The sequence below is a fragment of the Bos grunniens genome, chromosome 19 (genome assembly GCF_055505025.1).
Source record: "Bos grunniens cultivar Pamir isolate PY7600 chromosome 19, Bosgru_T2T1.0, whole genome shotgun sequence".
In the NCBI taxonomy this organism is placed as follows: domain Eukaryota; kingdom Metazoa; phylum Chordata; class Mammalia; order Artiodactyla; family Bovidae; genus Bos; species Bos grunniens.
Window position 1 is genome coordinate 6,127,346 of NC_141183.1, and position 17,357 is coordinate 6,144,702.

The window sequence follows — 17,357 nt, forward strand, 5'->3', positions numbered from 1 at the left end:
TGCTGTCCCTGCCCCGTCCCAGCTAACCTTGTGCAGGCAGGAGCTCTGCTTTCCCAGATCCTGGGAAGGTAACGGCCGTGGTCCTCCCCCGCCCAGACTCCTGGCCAGGAGGCCCCTATCATTGGTACAAAAAGTGTCCCTCCCCGTGTCCTCACCCTTATCCCCCCACCCCAAGACCTACAAGGTAGGAAGACTTGATCTCGCTGTTTGTCTGTAGGAGAAGGAAGCAAACAGAAGAAAAGCAAGGGCAAGGGACTCAGTGGTGCTTGGGCTCCCGTAATAATAAACTCTTTGGGCCAACTGCAGGCTCACTGTGGAATATCTCATCTTGATGCAAAGCTTTTCTTCCCTGCACCAGAGCTGGGGAAAAGAGATGGTAAACAGGAGGTGGTGGGGGGCGGGAGGCGGGGGAGAATCAATTCCTAATGCACTTTGTTCATTGAATGAGAGAATCTCAGTCCAAGTCCGTCCTTTGCTGTCTCCCATTAACTCTGTCAATTCCTCCCTCCATCCCCCTCCTGTGAGTGGCTGGCTTTGGGTGGTGAGCTGGGGTCAAGCCCTGGGGCTGGGTCACGACTTCCTAACTCTGTTATGCTGGTGTGGGCAGCTGGAGCTATTTTTTGAAACTTCCCTGGGCATCCTGTGTTTTCATTTGCTACTTCTGACTGCTCTAGGGGTTTGGTGACTTCCCTGAGTGGGGCTGTCACAGCTGGGAGTGGGGTAGGGGGCACTTTAGACCCTCCCAGCTCCCCTGCACAGTGCCAGGGACCAGCCTGGGAGCTTGGGGGCCGGGGAGATGCCAAGCACCTCAGCCGTGGCCTGGGTGAGCCCCCAAACTGACGGTAAAGGAACCGTCCTTGGTAATGGAGAGATTTGCCGTCGGAAGGGCACTCCTCCCCGCCGGTAGATGTGATTAGCTCCCAGCACGTCTCTCTGGATTTGTTTCAGGGGCAACAAGGGCCCCATTCTGTCCCTCTCCCCCCTTCTCCCTGCCAGTGGCCCCCCAGAGATTTAGAGGCAGGAGGTGATCTTGCCTCTCATTTCCATTACTTTAGCGCCTGAGTTACGAAGCCATTATCCTTTGACGAGTTCTTCATTTGACCTCAGGCAGCAAAATCCAAGTTGTTTCAGAACCGGTTTCCGTCTGTGTCTTGGCAGTTCTGACCCCGGACCTGGGAGGTGGGGGTGGGGGCGAGTGGTCTCCCGTTCACTGAGCTCTTTACGGCCCGGCTCTGCAGAGAGAGGCTAAATGACCTTGGACGAGACCGCGGCCTCTCTGAAATTTATTTTCCTTATCTCTAAAATAAGGTGGTTCAAACAGAGGCTCTCTGAAGCCCCTTATAGGTTTCCCAGGTGGTGCAGTGGTTAAAAAAAAAAATCCAGCTGCCAAGGTAGGAGGCATGAGAGACGTGGGTTTGATTCCTAGGTTGGGAGGATCCACTGGAGGAGGAAATGACAACCCACTCCAGTATTCTTGCCCTGGAAATTCCACGGACAGAGGAGCCTGGCGGGCTACAGTCCATGGTTGCAAAGAGTCAGACACAGTTGAGTGACTGAGGACAGACACACACACAAAGTCCCTTACATTCTGCAGTTTCTTTCAGTCAACCCGGACACTGGCCATGCTTCTAATCAGAGTTCCAAGGAGGCACGTGGGCACGTGACCGGCCCCAAGACAGGGGTCCCTCTACTTCTTCCAGGGGGAATTCCATCTCAGCATCAATCTGGCGGGCTCAGTGTGTTTCCTCAGTCTCCCCAAGTCCTCCTGACTGCAGCAGGAGGCCCCCAGAAGAGGGGCTGTTAAGAGTGGGTTGACAGCTTCATCCCAGGAGGGCTTCCTGATGGAAGCAGGCTTTGAGGAAGGGAGAAGAGGGCAGATTTTCATAACACCACAGAGCTCTAGCATGTTCTCTGTTTAAAAGCTGGAGGACAGGGCTTTCCTGGTGGCTCAGTGGTAAAGAATTCACCTGCCAATGCAGGAGACACGAGTTCAATGTCAGATCTGGAGATATCCCACATGCCGCATTCCTCGGAGCAACTAAGCCCACGCACCGCAACTATTGAGCCTGTGCTCTAGAGTCCAGGAGCCACAGCTAGTGAAGCCCACTCGCCCTAGAGACTGTGCTCTGCAATAGGGGACGCCACCACAGTGAGAAGCCCACGCTCCACAGCAGACAGTAGCCCCTGCAACTAGAGAAAGTCTGTGCAGCAGTGAAGACCCAGCACAGCCAAAAATACGTAAGATTATTTTTTAGAAAATGTTGGGGAACATTCTCAAAGGATCAAACAACTAGCATTGACATTAAAGTGACAAATGGCCTGTTAAATCAGGCATAAGGTTTGGGCTCTGTGGCCAGCCTGCTCGTCAAGCTCAGACAAGACACCTGAATTTTCTGAGACTCAATTTTATTTTTTTTTCAAACTTTAAACTTTTTCTTTTGCATTGGGGTATAGCCGGTTAACAATGTTGCGTAGTTTCAGGTGGAAAGTGAAGGGACTCAGCTGTATGTATACAAATATCCATGGAGACTTGGTTTTCTTATTCCTGAAATTGGAGATGGTAACAGGCCTGCCCAGGCCATGGGTTGTTTAGAGAATCACATGGGATGGTGGAAATAAAAACATTTTAAAATAATAAACTACTACTCACTGAACCATTGGGCGAGTGTTTCCTGTGTGTGGCTGAGTGTAGGGCATCAAAGTTACAGCCAAATTATCATTTCCAAAGCATTTCCTGTGAGCCAGGCCCAGGATCAGGTGCCTTGCATGATATAGGAACTAATGTTCCCGTTTTGCCAATGAGAAGACTGTGGCTCAGAGAGGTTAACTGGCAAACCCAAAGTCACACAGCGAATAAATACATGGTTGCTGTTGTGTCCAGCTCTTGGTGACCCCATGGACCGCAACACACTGGCTTCCCTGTCCTTCACCATCTCCCGGAGTTGGCTCAAACTCATGTCCATTGAGTCAGTGATGCCATCCAACCATCTCATCCTCTGCCATCCCCTTCTCCTCCTGCCTTCAATCTTCCCTAGCATCAGCATATTTTCCAGGCAAGAATACTGAAGTGGGTAGCCATTCTGTTCTCCAGGGGATCTTCCCAACCCAGGGACCAAACCCAGGTCCCCTGCATTACAGGCGGATTCTTTCCTGTCTGAGCCACCAGGTAGCTCTTCAAATACATGGTGAAGTCTGGATTTGAACCAGGTTGTTCGACCCTGCAGGCCTTCTCTTCATCACCGTTGTACTATACAAACAAAAGCTTTCATTAATAGTAATAATAATAATATTACTATCATCATTATCATCAAAAACATCACCTGGGGGCTTCTCTGGTGATCCAGTGGTTAAGATGCTATTCTTCCAATGCAGGGGGCACAATCCCTAGTCAGGGAACTAGATCCCACATGCCTGCAGCATGGCTAAAAAAAAATTTAATTAAAAAAATTTTTTAAGTCATCTAAACTCTAATGATAGGGGTATAGTAAATGACTATGTCAAGCTTTAGAGTCAAGTTTGTGAAGTTTAGAGAGAAGATCCTGAAAATGCTTTTCAAGAAGAATGGACCATTTTCATTCCAGGAGGAGCATAGACGTGCAGATCTGAGGCTGTGGCTCCAAGACAAAGAGGAGAGATGTGGGACTCAGCATTCTGATCTGCAGTGCTTCCACGTGGGCACTGCTGTGTCTCATTTCCCCATTTCCCCTCGGAAGAATTAGCTTTCTCGGTTAGAGTGGTCGTCACACCATCCATCAGCTGGACCCACGGAGCTCTGGGCTCAGAGCTCGCCGAGCCCAGGAAAGGAGGGCAACCCCCATCCACCCAAACACATACCCGCCCCCACTGCCACTTCACCCGGGGAAGGAAAAATGGCTCGTAATGCCTGTACCTTAAGGAGCGTGCAATTATGCATAATAAAAGACGCTGGCCCTTGTGTCTATAAACACAGCTTTGACTGAGTACACTTTCCCAAACAGCCCTTCCGGCTCACAACACGGCCATCAAGCATTCTGAGCAGGCGGCTGCCATCCGGGCCTCCAGGCAGGTCTGGGATGGAGGGGGTGGGGGAGGCGGGGGGGCATTCGGCAACGGTGAGATGCTTGGGAAGGGGTCTGAGCCAAGAGCCAGCGAACTGGGGAAGGACTTTGACAGTCAGGACATAATATGGAAGGCCGATCAAAGCACCCCCCCCCTCCAAGTTTGGCTTGCCTTGTAACCGTCCTGCTGAAAGGCCATGGACTGGTTTACTCCCTCCCCATGGCAGGAGGCTTGACCTGGCGGTAACACCCCTCCTTCTCTGTCTGCACCTACCAGGTGCTCCTCCTTCCCTGGTCAGAGAACGGGGACTCAGAGCACAGGTGGATGGTGGTGATGCTGACAATGAGCTGCAGGGTGAAATAGTAACTTTAAGAAACTTTCAGAGTGTAGGCCCCAAGGGTGGGACGAGCCACCCCCTTCTCTGCCTCAGCTTAACCTCCCTATGAATCTCAGCTCTTCCTCTGGATATGGGGTCATGCTGGGTGATGGCAGAATGTCCCGGCCCCCCTACTGATGCAGGATGGTTCCCTAGAGCTCAATCCACAAATAGGAGAGCAGGGCAGCCCCAAGGGGCTCGGCCTGGGAGAGCAGAGTCAAGGGCTGGGGCAGGAGCTGCAACTCTGCTAGTAGAGGTGCCCGGCTAAGGAGTCAGTACTTTATTTTCTGGCAATCACAGGTGGACAGGGACACCACACTGGTGAAGCCAGGAGTCTGACAGTCTGTGGCTCAGTGGAGGCAGACTGTAGGTCACAGGTGGGTAACCCCTATGAAGGAGGGGTACCTCGTCCATCACCCAGTGGAGCCCTATGCCAAGGTCACAGGTGTGGAGCCCTGTACTGAGGTCACAGGACAAAAATCTCCAGAACTGACCAAGCCCCATAGCAACTGTTGCCATGAGCCCCCCAACATAAACCAGCCATCTCCCTACTCCATGCTAGGTAAAATATCCACCCTATAGCACCCTAACCAATGCCAAACTTCCAGCAGGAATTTTCTTTGTCTTGAGCCTATAAAAATTGTGTACTAGCCCACGAAAGGCATTGACTCTCCCTTGAGATGGCCCACTGTTCTAACAGCGTCTCCTACTCTAATAAACTCTATTCTGAAATACTCTGTGTCTGGAAATTCTTTTCCAACCCACCATGGACCCCGACACCCGCTCCCATCTATCCACTCCCAACCCCACCAGTGCACACACACCCTCTGTGCAGTGACCATAAGACAGAATTACGACTCTGGGAGTCAGTGAATGTTTCTAAGGAGAAGGCTGAAATGATCAGCTTTTGTTTTAGAAAAGTCGGAATTAAGGACAGTAGCTGGGAGGAGAGAGGGCGTCAGTGGTCCTCAATCAGGGCGGCAGCGCCCCCACCCCTCTCGCAAGGCGCTTGAAACCCAGGAGGCATTTTCCCTTCTGTTTTAAATATAATTTTATGCATTATTTATTTTGGCTGTGCTGGGTCTTCCTTGCTGCCCGCAGGCTTTCCTCTATTGCGGTGCTCGGGCTTCTCATCGCGGTGGCTTCTCTTGCAGAGCACAGCCTCTAGAGCTCGGGCTTCTGTAGCTGCAGCTCGTGAGCTCAGTAGTCGTGGCTCCCGGGCTCTAGAGCACAGGCTCAGTAGTTGTGGGGCACAGACTTAGTCGCTCCACGGCACGTGGGATCTTTCTGGACCAGGAATAAAACCAGGGTCTCCTGCGTTGGCAGGAGAATTCTTTACCACTGAGCCACCCAGGGAAGCCCAGCGTTTTCCCTTCTTGCACTGAGTGGGCAGGAGCCAAGCATCCCGCGGTGCCCAGAACAGTCTCCCCACCCAGATGCTACAGCACCCTGGCCAAGAAGCCCCCAAAAGAGACCCTGAAGCAGCCAAGTGATACCGAGGGGCGGAGGCACCTATCCAGCCTTTAGGGAAAGAGGACACTGTCCCCTCCGAGTTTCTGGGTTGCATGCCCAGCTCACTGAGCCTTCAGGGATGTGACTGGGGATAGCAGGTTAGAGGTACCCAGGTGGCAGGGTGGTGCAGTGAGTGATGGGTTAGGATGGAGACAGTCTTGCTGTGCCTTTGTCATGAGACCCTTGATGGGGCTAGCCCAAGGGAATACCTCCAAGCTGATCCTGAAAACGAAAATGAACAAACAGAACACTTTGCTCCTTGCAGGCCCCTCTGGCTTCCCTGGTGACTCAGTGGTAAAGAATCCACCTACCAATGCGTTGGGAAGATCCCCTGGAGAAGGACATGGCAACCCACTCCAGTATTCCTGCCTGGAGAATCCCATGGACAGAGGAGCCTGGTGGGCTACAGTCCAAGGGATCACAAGAGTTGGACACAATCGAAGCAACTCAACAACAACTGGTTCACTGCGTCCCCAGCCATGCAGGGACTCTGGAAGGAAGCGCAGGCAGGTGGGCAGCACAGAAAGAGGGGCTGGGAGAGGGGGGACCCCGCCTTGTGCTTCTGTCTTCTGCCTTCAGCTCCCCATTGTAAAGACACCACATTTTCACGTACCCTACTTGCCAGAGGGGGACTGGAGATGCTAATTTCATTTCATTAGATCCCAGCAGCCTTCGATTACAGCAGGCAGGAGGGAGGAAGCCGAGCTGATGTGTTTTAAAAAGCCGCAGTTTTGCACTGTTTTAATTTAATGCTGCCGGTAAAAGATGCTGCCTAATGATTCTCGCGAATTATTTTGGTTGATTTATACACCCCTCTGACTTTAAATAACGGGGGGAGGAAGGAGAGCAGGTCCCCCCTGGAGCTGCAAACGGGCAGCTGGAAGACGAGGCGGCTGAGAGACAGGCACCAGGCATCTCTGGCTTCCCCCCTCCCCCACCCCCAGTCTCTGCATATTTATAAACCGACTGCAAACTTGGGACACCTTTCCCCTCCCTGAGCCATGTCCCTGGCCCAAAGAACTATTGCAGTTCTTATACATTTGGAGTCTTTTATATTTGGAGCCAGATCTGGGGCGAGGCACTTTATCATACAAACTCTGAGGCTCACATCTATGCTGAGGACTGGATTGACTTTCCCTGCTACCCCGAGAAGCTCTGAGAGGCTGGGGACTGGCTCAAGTTCACCCAGCTGGGAGGTGGTAGAATCCGTGTTCAATTTTCAAGCAGGACCCATCTTATTAGACTCAGCATCAGAGTTGCAAGAAATGTATGAACAAATAAACTTGCCTTGTCGGATTCCAGACTCAATGTCCCTTCTCTTTACCTCCATGGTCCAGGTGGGCTCCAAAGGCACCGAGGCTGGCTGAAATGGCCGGGACCAAAGACAGAACGTGAAATTCTCCCTTCCAGACCCCAGCATCCAAGGGGTATCTGATTAGCAGCAGAACTGAGGGTCCTGCCTCTGCAACTTGCCCCAGGTCCCCCAGGCAGGGATTCACCTGCCAAGAAAACAGAGTTTGGTGGTCTGACGAGGACCCGAAAGAAGCCTCCATTTATCTTGACTCGCTGCCCGTCTCCATCAGGGGAAATGTCTTCTGTCTACTAGCGCTCCCATTTCTCCTTCATCCCTTTGAAATAAAATTAGAGGCAGCCGGCGAGAGCATTCAGCCCCTTCCAAGTTTCCGCTGCTCATCTGTCATGTCAGGGCCAGAGCTCCCGGCCGCAGCCCAGGAGTGAGGGTCTCTGTGCTGGGAGGAGAAGAGGGTGGGCAGGGGCTGGGAGTGCACCCAGCTCAGAGAACGGAGCAGCTGGTCTCCACATCACCGGGAGGTCAGGGCAGCTTCATTAGAGATTCAGCTCAGCTGGGCGGCTTTGAACCCGGCTGGGCCACGACAATCAGAAAAACAGCCCGAATTATGAGCAGAGAGATAGAGACCCTGGGAAGCCTCCTGACTTTCCCATCAAAGGAGGAACAATCAGTGTATATGCAAAATACCACAGATTTCCACGGCAGGCGAGTCTTCTGGGCTCCTGGAGCTGGAAAGAGCGTGGGCTTTGGAGGCAGAGGTCCTGGGTTCAAATCACAGTTTGGCCACTTAGTAGCCATGTGGCCTCAGGCGAGTTATTGAACTCCCTTCCCACTCTGTTTGCTTGATGTAGAGTGGACCTGGCTGACCGGGAGAGCGGAATGGAGAGGCCAGAAGCGTCCATTTGCGGACAAGGCGTGAGAGGAAAGTGAGAGCCCGTTGTTCAAAAAGAATGAAGAATTTCAAGGTGATGACAGTGGAACGTTCAACCAAGGGTGGGGCCTTTCTCAGCCCACGGAGACTGCACAGAGCATCTGTCCGTGAAGACGGAAGGGACGTTTTGCCCAGATGGGGACAAGGTTATAGAAACCACGAGGGCAGGGACAGTCCTGCAGCTGCACACACACACAGGTGTGTGCAGCCTGTCACCCCGCTGGGGGAGAGGACCTGTGGACAGCGGTGGAGTCTTGGAGAGAGGACCCACCTGCGACCAGGAGGGGCAGGGGGCCACCCCTCTACTCTCTCTCCCCCTTGCAGCCCTGGCCTTCCGCAACACCTGTCCAGCGGCCTGAGTCAAGTGAGCCGATGCAATCCATGCAGATGTCTCCCGGGCTCAGAGCAGATGGAGAAAGATGGAGAGTGGATCCAGAAACTGAGTATCTTTCAGCATCTTTGAGCATCCCTGAGCATCTTTCAGGGGCTTCCCAGGTAGCTCAGTGGTAAAGAATCTGCCTACCAATGCAGGAGACACAGGTTCAATTCCTGGGTCGGGAGGATCCCCTGGAGAAGGAAATGGCAACCGACTACAGTATCCTTGCCTGGAAAATCCCATGGACAGAAAAGCCTGGCGGGCTACAATCCATAGGGTCGCAAAGAGTCAGACACGACTTGCGACCGAGCACAGCATGCACGCACAGCATTGTGGGACAGTTGGATGTTAGGGGCCACGTAGCCCAGAGGAGGCCCTTGGAAGAGTTATTCCGCTTCCACGAGAGGCACCCCTATCCTGGGGCTCATTCTAGATGCTCTTACTTCCTCTCTCGACTGTAGGTTCCCTGTGGAATCTCCCTGCCTGGCACACAGCAGGCGCTCAGAATTACCAGTTGTTGAATAAATCTGGTTGCAAGCAGGAGTCACTCATTTACAGCAAATCCCAGTGCTGCCTCTGAAATCTGCCTTCAGTGGGGAGACAGGGCGGGGATGGGAGGGAGACATCAAGCAGGCCGGTCCCCAAAAGGCTCTGGGCTCCCCAGGCCCGGCCAGGCAGAGGCTGCAGCCCTCAGGACGCAGTGAGCAGACACAGGGAGATGAGAGAGACCGGGGTCAAAGCGGAAGAAATGAAGGCTCAGAGCTGAAGAGGCTCTGGGTGGAAATCAGGGGACCTGGGCTCCAGGACCCAGGGACCAGCCAGCACTTGGAGGCCGTTGCTGTCTTGCCCTGTCCAGCCAGCCTCAGGGAAAGCCGCCCCAAAGGGAGCAGATGCTCTCAGCTCTAGGCAAGACTGCGTTCACACCCGCCAACCCGTTAGCGAAGTGTCAACCTGCCTGGGAAAAGCATCCCTGTGAGCAGAGAGCTTTCTGCGCCTCCCGGCGGAACCAGCTGCAGGCTGAGTGCCCTGCTGGGACAGCCAGCATCACCCAGGACCCTGTCCCCTTCCAAGAATGAAAGAGACCTTGCCGAAGTCAAAGCCGTGGAGCCCGCATCAGAGGCCACCAAAAAAGTGTGGCTCAGCAGCGCTCCAAAACCGGACCAGCTGGTGGCGGCTGCTTTGTTGCTAAGTTGTGTCCAACTCTTTCGCAGCTCCAGGGTCCTCAGTCCACGGATTCTCCAGGCAAGAATACTGAAGTGGGTTGCCACACCCTCCTCGAGGGATCTTCCCAACCCAGGAATCAAACCTGAGTCTTCTGCATCAGCAGGTGGATTCTTTACCACTGAGCCACCTGGGAAGCCCTGGACCAGCTTTCGAAGGCCCCTTGTCTCCTTTGCTGGTGGGTCAAGTTCTAGAGTCTCTAGAGTCTCAGCTCCCGGGGGTCACCTCTGTGCACTGTGGAGTCCTACCTCGGGCCGTTTCCTGGGCTAGGGAACACTTTACCTCTCCATCTCCCCAAATTCTGCTTCTTGAGAGCTGGTCTGTTCCCTCGAGCAGCAGGCCTCAAGAGGGTTTGCAAAGTACCAGGGACCCCAGGCCGGGGAACGGAGACGTGATCCAGGGAGGGGAAGGCAGCCACGAAGGACTGTTGCTAACCAGCTACTGAAGAAGGCAACTGGGCTTCATCTCCCAGGAAAACTCTAAGAAATAATGTAAAATGCAGAATTTGGAATGATCCACCCCAGGCCCCCAATAAGACATGAGCTGATTCACCTTAATTGTTGCAATGGCCTCCTAAGTAGGCTCCCCAAATCCACGTTTGAACTCCCAGACTTATGGTGATCCTGTTAAAATGTGTTACGCCTCTGCTCAAAACTGCCTCTACCGGACTCCCTTGGTGGTCTGTTGGTCAAGACTCGACGCTCCCAGTGCGGAGGCTCTGGGTTCAATCCCTGGTCAGGGAACTAGATCCCACGTGTCGTAACTGAGAGTTTGCATGCCGCAACTAAAAATCCAAAGAGCTGCAACTAAGACCCAGTGCAGCCAAAAAAAAAAAAAAAAACCTCCCATGAGAGAATTTGCTGTATGACTCAGAGAACTCAAAGTGGGGCTCTGGGACAACCTAGAGGAGTGGGATGGGGTGGCAGGTGGGAGGGAGGCTCACGAGGGAGGGGACGTGTGGGTGCTGCTGCTGCTAAGTTGCTTCAGTCGTGTCCGACTCTGCGACCCCATACACGGCAGCCCACCAGGCTCCTCCGTCCCTGGGATCCTCCAGGCAAGAACACTGGAGTGGGGTGCCATTTCCTTCTCCAATGCATGAAAGTGAAAACTGAAAGTGAAGTCGCTCAGTTGGGTCTGACTCTTAGCACCCCATGGACTGCAGCCTACCAGGCTCCTCCATCCATGGGATTTTCCAGGCAAGAGTACTGGAGTGGGGTATCATTGCCTTCTCTGGGATGTATGTATACCTGTGACTGATTCATGTCGGCATATGGCAGACGCCAACACAATATTGTAAAGCAATTACCTTTCAATTAAAAATAAATATATCAATAAAATAGATTAATTAAAAGTAATTGATTAAAATTATTCAATAATAAATTATTAATTAATTAATTAAAACCACCCATGAGGGTTAGCATCCTACACCACCCAGCCCATTACCACCCGGACCTCATATCCTGCCACTTACTCCACCACCCACCCTGGATATTCCTTCCCCCTCCCCGGGGCCTTTGCATTTCCTCTGCCTAGAAAGCTCTTTCGCCAGGCCAGCTCCCCCATGTCCTTCAAGGCTTTAAACAACGCCACCTGCTCAGCGAGGCCTTCCCCCCTACCCCTACGTATAAAACCATACCCCCAGCCCGATTTCAAAGCCTTCTCTGTTTTTCTCCACCACCATGCCATACAGTTGATTCTATTTTTCTTGCTTGTCTGTCTCCCTCATTGGAACACAAGCTCCACGAGGGTGAGAATTCTTGTTCATTTTCTTCTGTGCTGTACCCATAGCATCTGGAGTTGTGACTGACTCATGACAGGTGCTGAAAAACGCTTGTTGAATGGCTAGATACAGGAAATAGGAAGGATGCTGTTTCCGTTATCTATTGCTTTGTAATGAGCCACCCTAAACGCAGAGGCTTGAAACAACAGCAATCATTCATTTGGCAGTTGGGGCGGGGCTTGGGAAGACAGCTCATTTCTGCTCCATGTGGCTCAAAGACAGGGCTGACTCAGCAGCAAGGGGCTGGAATTGTCTGAAATCTCACACATTTAGAGTATTAGCTACTGTCTGCATCCTGGGCTGCAGCCTAGACTGTGGGCCAGAACATCACACCAGCCACTCCGTGTGGCTGATCACACCCTCACAACACAGCAGCTGGAGTCTGAGACGGACTGTCCCGAGGGACTGTCCCGAGGCACAGGAAGTTGGAGCTGCCCATTTCATTCTTTTTTTTTTTATCCTTTTTGAGGAAGGGGCAACAGAGGATGAGACGGTTGGATGGCATCACCAACTCAACGGACATGAGTTTGAGCAAACTCTGGAAATGGTGAAGGACAGGGAAGCCTGGCATGCTGCAGTCCATACGGTCACAAAGGGTCGGACACAACTTAGCGACTGAACAACAACACCACAGTCGATTTACAATGTGGTGTTAGTTTCAGGTGTACAACAAGGTGATTCAGTTCTCAGTTCAGTTCAGTTCAGTTCAGTCGCTCAGTCGTGTCCGACTCTTTGCGACCCCATGAATCGAAGCACACCAGGCCTCCCTGTCCATCACCAACTCCCAGAGTTTACCCAAACTCACGTCCATCGACTCAGTGATGCCATCCAGCCACCTCATCCTCTGTTGTCCCCTTCTCCTCCTGCCCCCAATCCCTCCCAGAATCAGGGTCTTTTCCAATGAGTCAACTCCTTGTGTGAGGTGGCCAAAGTACTGGAGTTTCAGCTTCAGCATCAGTCCTTCCAATGAACACCCAAGACTGATCTCCTTTAGGATGGACTGGTTGGATCTCCTTGCAGTCCAAAGGACTCTCAAGAGTCTTCTCCAACACCACAGTTCAAAAGCATCAATTCTTCGGCGCTCAGCTTTCTTCACAGTCCAACTCTCACATTCATACATGACCACTGGAAAAACCATAGCCTTGACTAGATGGACCTTTGTTGGCAAAGTAATATCTCTGCTTTTCAATATGCTAACTAGGTTGGTCATAACTTTCCTTCCAAGAAGTGAGCATCTTTTAATTTCATGGCTGCAGTCACCATCTGCACTGATTTTGGAGCCCAAAAAGATAAAGTCTGACACTGTTTCCACTGTTTCCCCATCTATTTCCCATGAAATGATGGGACCTGATGCCATGATCTTAGTTTTCTGAATGTTGAGCTTTAAGCCAACTTTTTCACTCTCCTCTTTCACTTTCATCAAGAGGCTTTTTAGTTCCTCTTCACTTTCTGCCATAAGGGTGGTGTCATCTGTATATCTGAGGTTATTGATGTTTCTCCCGGCAATCTTGATTCCAGCTTGTGCTTCTTCCAGCCCAGCGTTTCTCATGATGTATTCTGCATAGAAGTTAAATAAGCAGGGTGACAATATACAGGCTTGACGTTCCTATTTGGAACCAGTCTGTTGTTCCATGTCCAGTTCTAACTGTTGCTTCCTGACCTGCATATAGGTTTCTCAAGAGGCAGGTCAGGCTGTCTGGTATTCCCATCTCTTTCAGAATTTTCCACAGTTTATTGTGATCCACACAGTCAAAGGCTTTGGCATAGTCAATAAAGCAGAAATAGATGTTTTTCTGGAACTCTCTTGCTTTTTCAATATATACACATATATCCATTACTTTGCAGATCCTTTTCCCATATAGGATATTATAGCATCTCAAGTGGAGTTCTCTGTATTCTACAGCAGGTCCTTGAGGATCATCTATTTTACGTGTAGTAGTGTGGATCTGCTAATCCCTAAGTCCGTATTTATCCCTCCTCCCCTTCCCCCTTTGGTAACCATGTTTGTTTTTGAAGTCTGTGAGCCTGTTTCTGTTTTGTAAATAAGTTCATGTGAATGATTATTCCACATATAATCATATATAATATATGTATTATATTATATATGATATATAATATCATACATAATCATATATATATCACATATAATATAAGTAATATTATATGATATTTGTTTTTGTCTGACTCACTTCACTTAATGTGATAACCTCCAAGCCCACCCATGTGGCTGTAAACAGCAGTATTTCATTCTTTTTTACGGCTGAGTAATCTGCCATTGCATATAGGCAATACATTTATCCATTTCTCTCCTGAAGGACATTTAGGTTGCTTCCCTGTCTTGGCTACTGTAAACGGTGCTGCAGTGAGCACTGGGGTGCATGTGTCTTTTCAAATTATGGTTTTCTCCAAATATATGTCCAGGAGTGGGGCTGCTGGATCATATAGATGGTAGTTCTGTTTTTAGCTTTTCAAGGAACCTCCATACTGTTTTCCACAGTGGCTGTACCAGTTTGCATTTCCCACCAACAATGTAGGAGCAGTTACTGTTCGTACACGCTCATCATTTTGACGGTGGCCCTTCCAACCGGGGTGAAGTGATAACCTCATCGTAGTTTTCTCTTGGAGCTGTCTGTTTCTCAAGACCTGAGTCCAGAAACTGGGGGAGCATCGTTCTACCATATTCTATGCGCCAGGGAGACACAGAGCCCAGTCACAAGGCGGGGGGACATGCACCCCACCTTCTGATGGGAGAAGCAGCAAAGATCTCAGGGCCGTGTTTTAAGAAAGAAAAAGAAGGAGAACTTGTGACCTGGTAAACTCGTGCCAGCCTCAGTGAAGGACCTTCCCATTCATCCATGCGTGGGGAGAGCTCGCCACCACATTGCACTGAAGGAAAGGGACTCACGTCTGCCACGAGTCTACCCCCAGAACACCAGGCCTCTGCAGAGAAGAGAGAGAAAGACATTCCTGGGTAGAGAGGAAGCCTAAATCTTGAGGCCACGAAAGAGTATAGGAAATACACTCCCTCTGCAAAGACTTCCCCAGTCTGTCAGAGTCTTGGTCGCCTCCTCTACCCTGAGTTCCTGATTCCTCCAGGGCAGGTTCGAGATTCCACAAAAGATCCAGGCCACCCTGGAAGGAGGTCTCTGCTGGTGGGCTGGAAGCCCATTACAGGCAGGGCACACGAGCTGAGCTACTTCTGAATTCTCTGCAGATTCTGGCCAAGGACTGGATGCCTGCCAGGGGCCGCATAAGCGTGATGATCGATGGACGCACTGGCCTCGATGATCTAGTTTTCCCTTCTCAGATTCGAGGAATCCAAAGGCATTTATTTCCCCCAGAGAAGGGGACTCAGTCTCAGGCCAGGGTGTTTTTGAATCTTTTCCAAGGGGCCTAGTTACACATGGACCAAAATGACTTGCTTTTAAATCAGGGCTGTGTCTCCAGGCTGAAGAAAGGGTTGGACCGGTGTTTCCCAGTTGGGGAGTATTAACCCTGCAGGTCACGCTGCTAGCTGGTTTGGGGCCTGTCCTGCACATTGCAGGATGCAGGGCAGCCCCCCGGCTCCTACTGTCTAGATACCTGCAGCAAACCCTTCCCCACCCCAGCTTGCTTGCCAAGTCACTTCAGTCGTGTCTGACTCTTTGCGACCCCATGGACTGTAGCCCGCCAGGCTCCTCTGTCCTTGGGATTCTCCAGGCAAGAATATTGGGGTGGGTTGCCATGCCCTCCTCCAGGGGATCTTTCTTTCTCCGGGATCAAACCCGAGTCTCTTGCACCTCCTGTACTGGCAGGTGGGTTCTTTACTGCTAGCGCCTCCTGGGGAGAACCCCCTCCCCCGGTTATGACACTCTTAATGTCTCCAAACATTGCCAACCTTCCCCCTGGGGACAAAATTGACCCCAGGTGAGACTCACTGGAATCGACTGATGCTGAAGCAGGCTATTTGCAGTGTTTTCTCGGCTAAGAATCTGTTTGATGTTTTCTCCTCCAGTTCAGTTACAGCTGTGAGTGCTTTTCATCTTCTGGACACCACGAACATGCATTTGCCTTTCGCTCTGTTGATTGGAAAACTTAGAACCAAACCCACCTCAGCGTATACTCCCCCAGGACGTGCCTCTGTAAGCTTACTTCTGTACCATTCTGCATCCTTTCTTTTCCCATCCAAACTTTTAATTTACATCGGTCTTTTTACATTTTATCCCTGGAGAAAGATATGGCTACCCACTCCACTTTTCTTGCCTGAAGAATCCCACGGACAGAGAAGCCTGGCAGGTTACATTCCATAGGGTCGCAAAGAGTCAGACAGGACTGAGCAACTAACACGTTTGTATTTTATGCAATTTTTTTTTTTTGTCTGCTTTAAATCTTTTCTAGAGGAATGGAGGATTCAGAGAGCGAAATAAATAACTGCTATCCAGGTAAATACCCACAGGGATGACGTCATAGAGAAAACAGATATTTACCTGGAGGGAAATAGGACAGCCCACCACAAAGAGTCCAAGCCAGTCACAGAGCAAGACAGTGTGGACTGGGGGTCACCCAGATGACCTTCTTGGAGGGACAAATTGGCAGAGGCTGGGGTGGTCAAAATCTCTCCCTTGGAAAAGGGTCTGGGAGCCAGACAGAGGAGTTGGTATGTGAAAAGAATGAGAGGGACTCCCCTGGAGGTCCAGTGGCTAAGACTCCATGCTCCCAAAGCAGGGGGCCTGGGTTCGATCCCTGGTCAGGGAACTGGACCCTTCCTGCCACAACCGAAAGATCCTGCATGCGGCAACTAAGACCCGGCTCAGCCAAGTAAATTTCTTTTAAAAGGGGGGAAGAAAAAAAGAATGAATGAATGAGAGATTTTGGAGCAGAGCTATGATTCCAGGAAGAGAGGAAGCAAAGTCTCAGAGCAGAGGCAGGGGTCAGAGGGGTGGGGATGACTGAGGGGCAGGTCAGGAGGCTGATCTGCACCCAGGCGGGGTGGGGATGACTGAGGGGCAGGTCAGGAGGCTGATCTGCACCCAGGCGGGGTGGGGATGACTGAGAGGCAGGTCAGGAGGCTGATCTGCACCCAGGCGGGGTGGGGATGACTGAGGGGCAGGTCAGGAGGCTGATCTGCACCCAGGCGGGGTGGGGATGACTGAGGGGCAGGTCAGGAGGCTGATCTGGACCCAGGCGGGGTGGGGATGACTGAGAGGTAGCTCAGGAGGCTGATCTGCACCCAGGCGGGGTGGGGATGACTGAGGGGCAGGTCAGGAGGCTGATCTGCACCCAGGCGGGGTGGGGATGACTGAGAGGCAGGTCAGGAGGCTGATCTGGACCCAGGCGGGGTGGGGATGACTGAGAGGCAGGTCAGGAGGCTGATCTGCACCCAGGCGGGGTGGGGATGACTGGGGGGCAGGTCAGGAGGCTGATCTGCACCCAGGCGGCCTCTGATGAGGTCCTGGGTGGTGAGGGCACTGGGCATGGAGAGGTCAATGTGGATAGAAAGACGACTGGAAGAAAGTCACCACCAGCCTGGTGATCGCTGTCTGCAGAGGACCCCACAGGGGAAGGGTCCTCCTCCAGCCCGAAGAGTAAAGAGCCAGCCCAGCAGCCGGGAGGCAGAGCAGGAGCACAGAGGGCACGGTGTGAGTTCCAGGCTCTGTCCCACGTGCTCCACACTCTGCTCTGTGTCCACATCCGACCAAGCAATCAATAGCAGCCATCAGGACCGCTGCACAAGACAGATAACAAGGTTAGCTGTCCGCACACAACACCCTGAAGACCCAGCAGGGCAGGGCTACTGGGGTGACTTATTGTTTATTAATAATATGAGTATGTAGA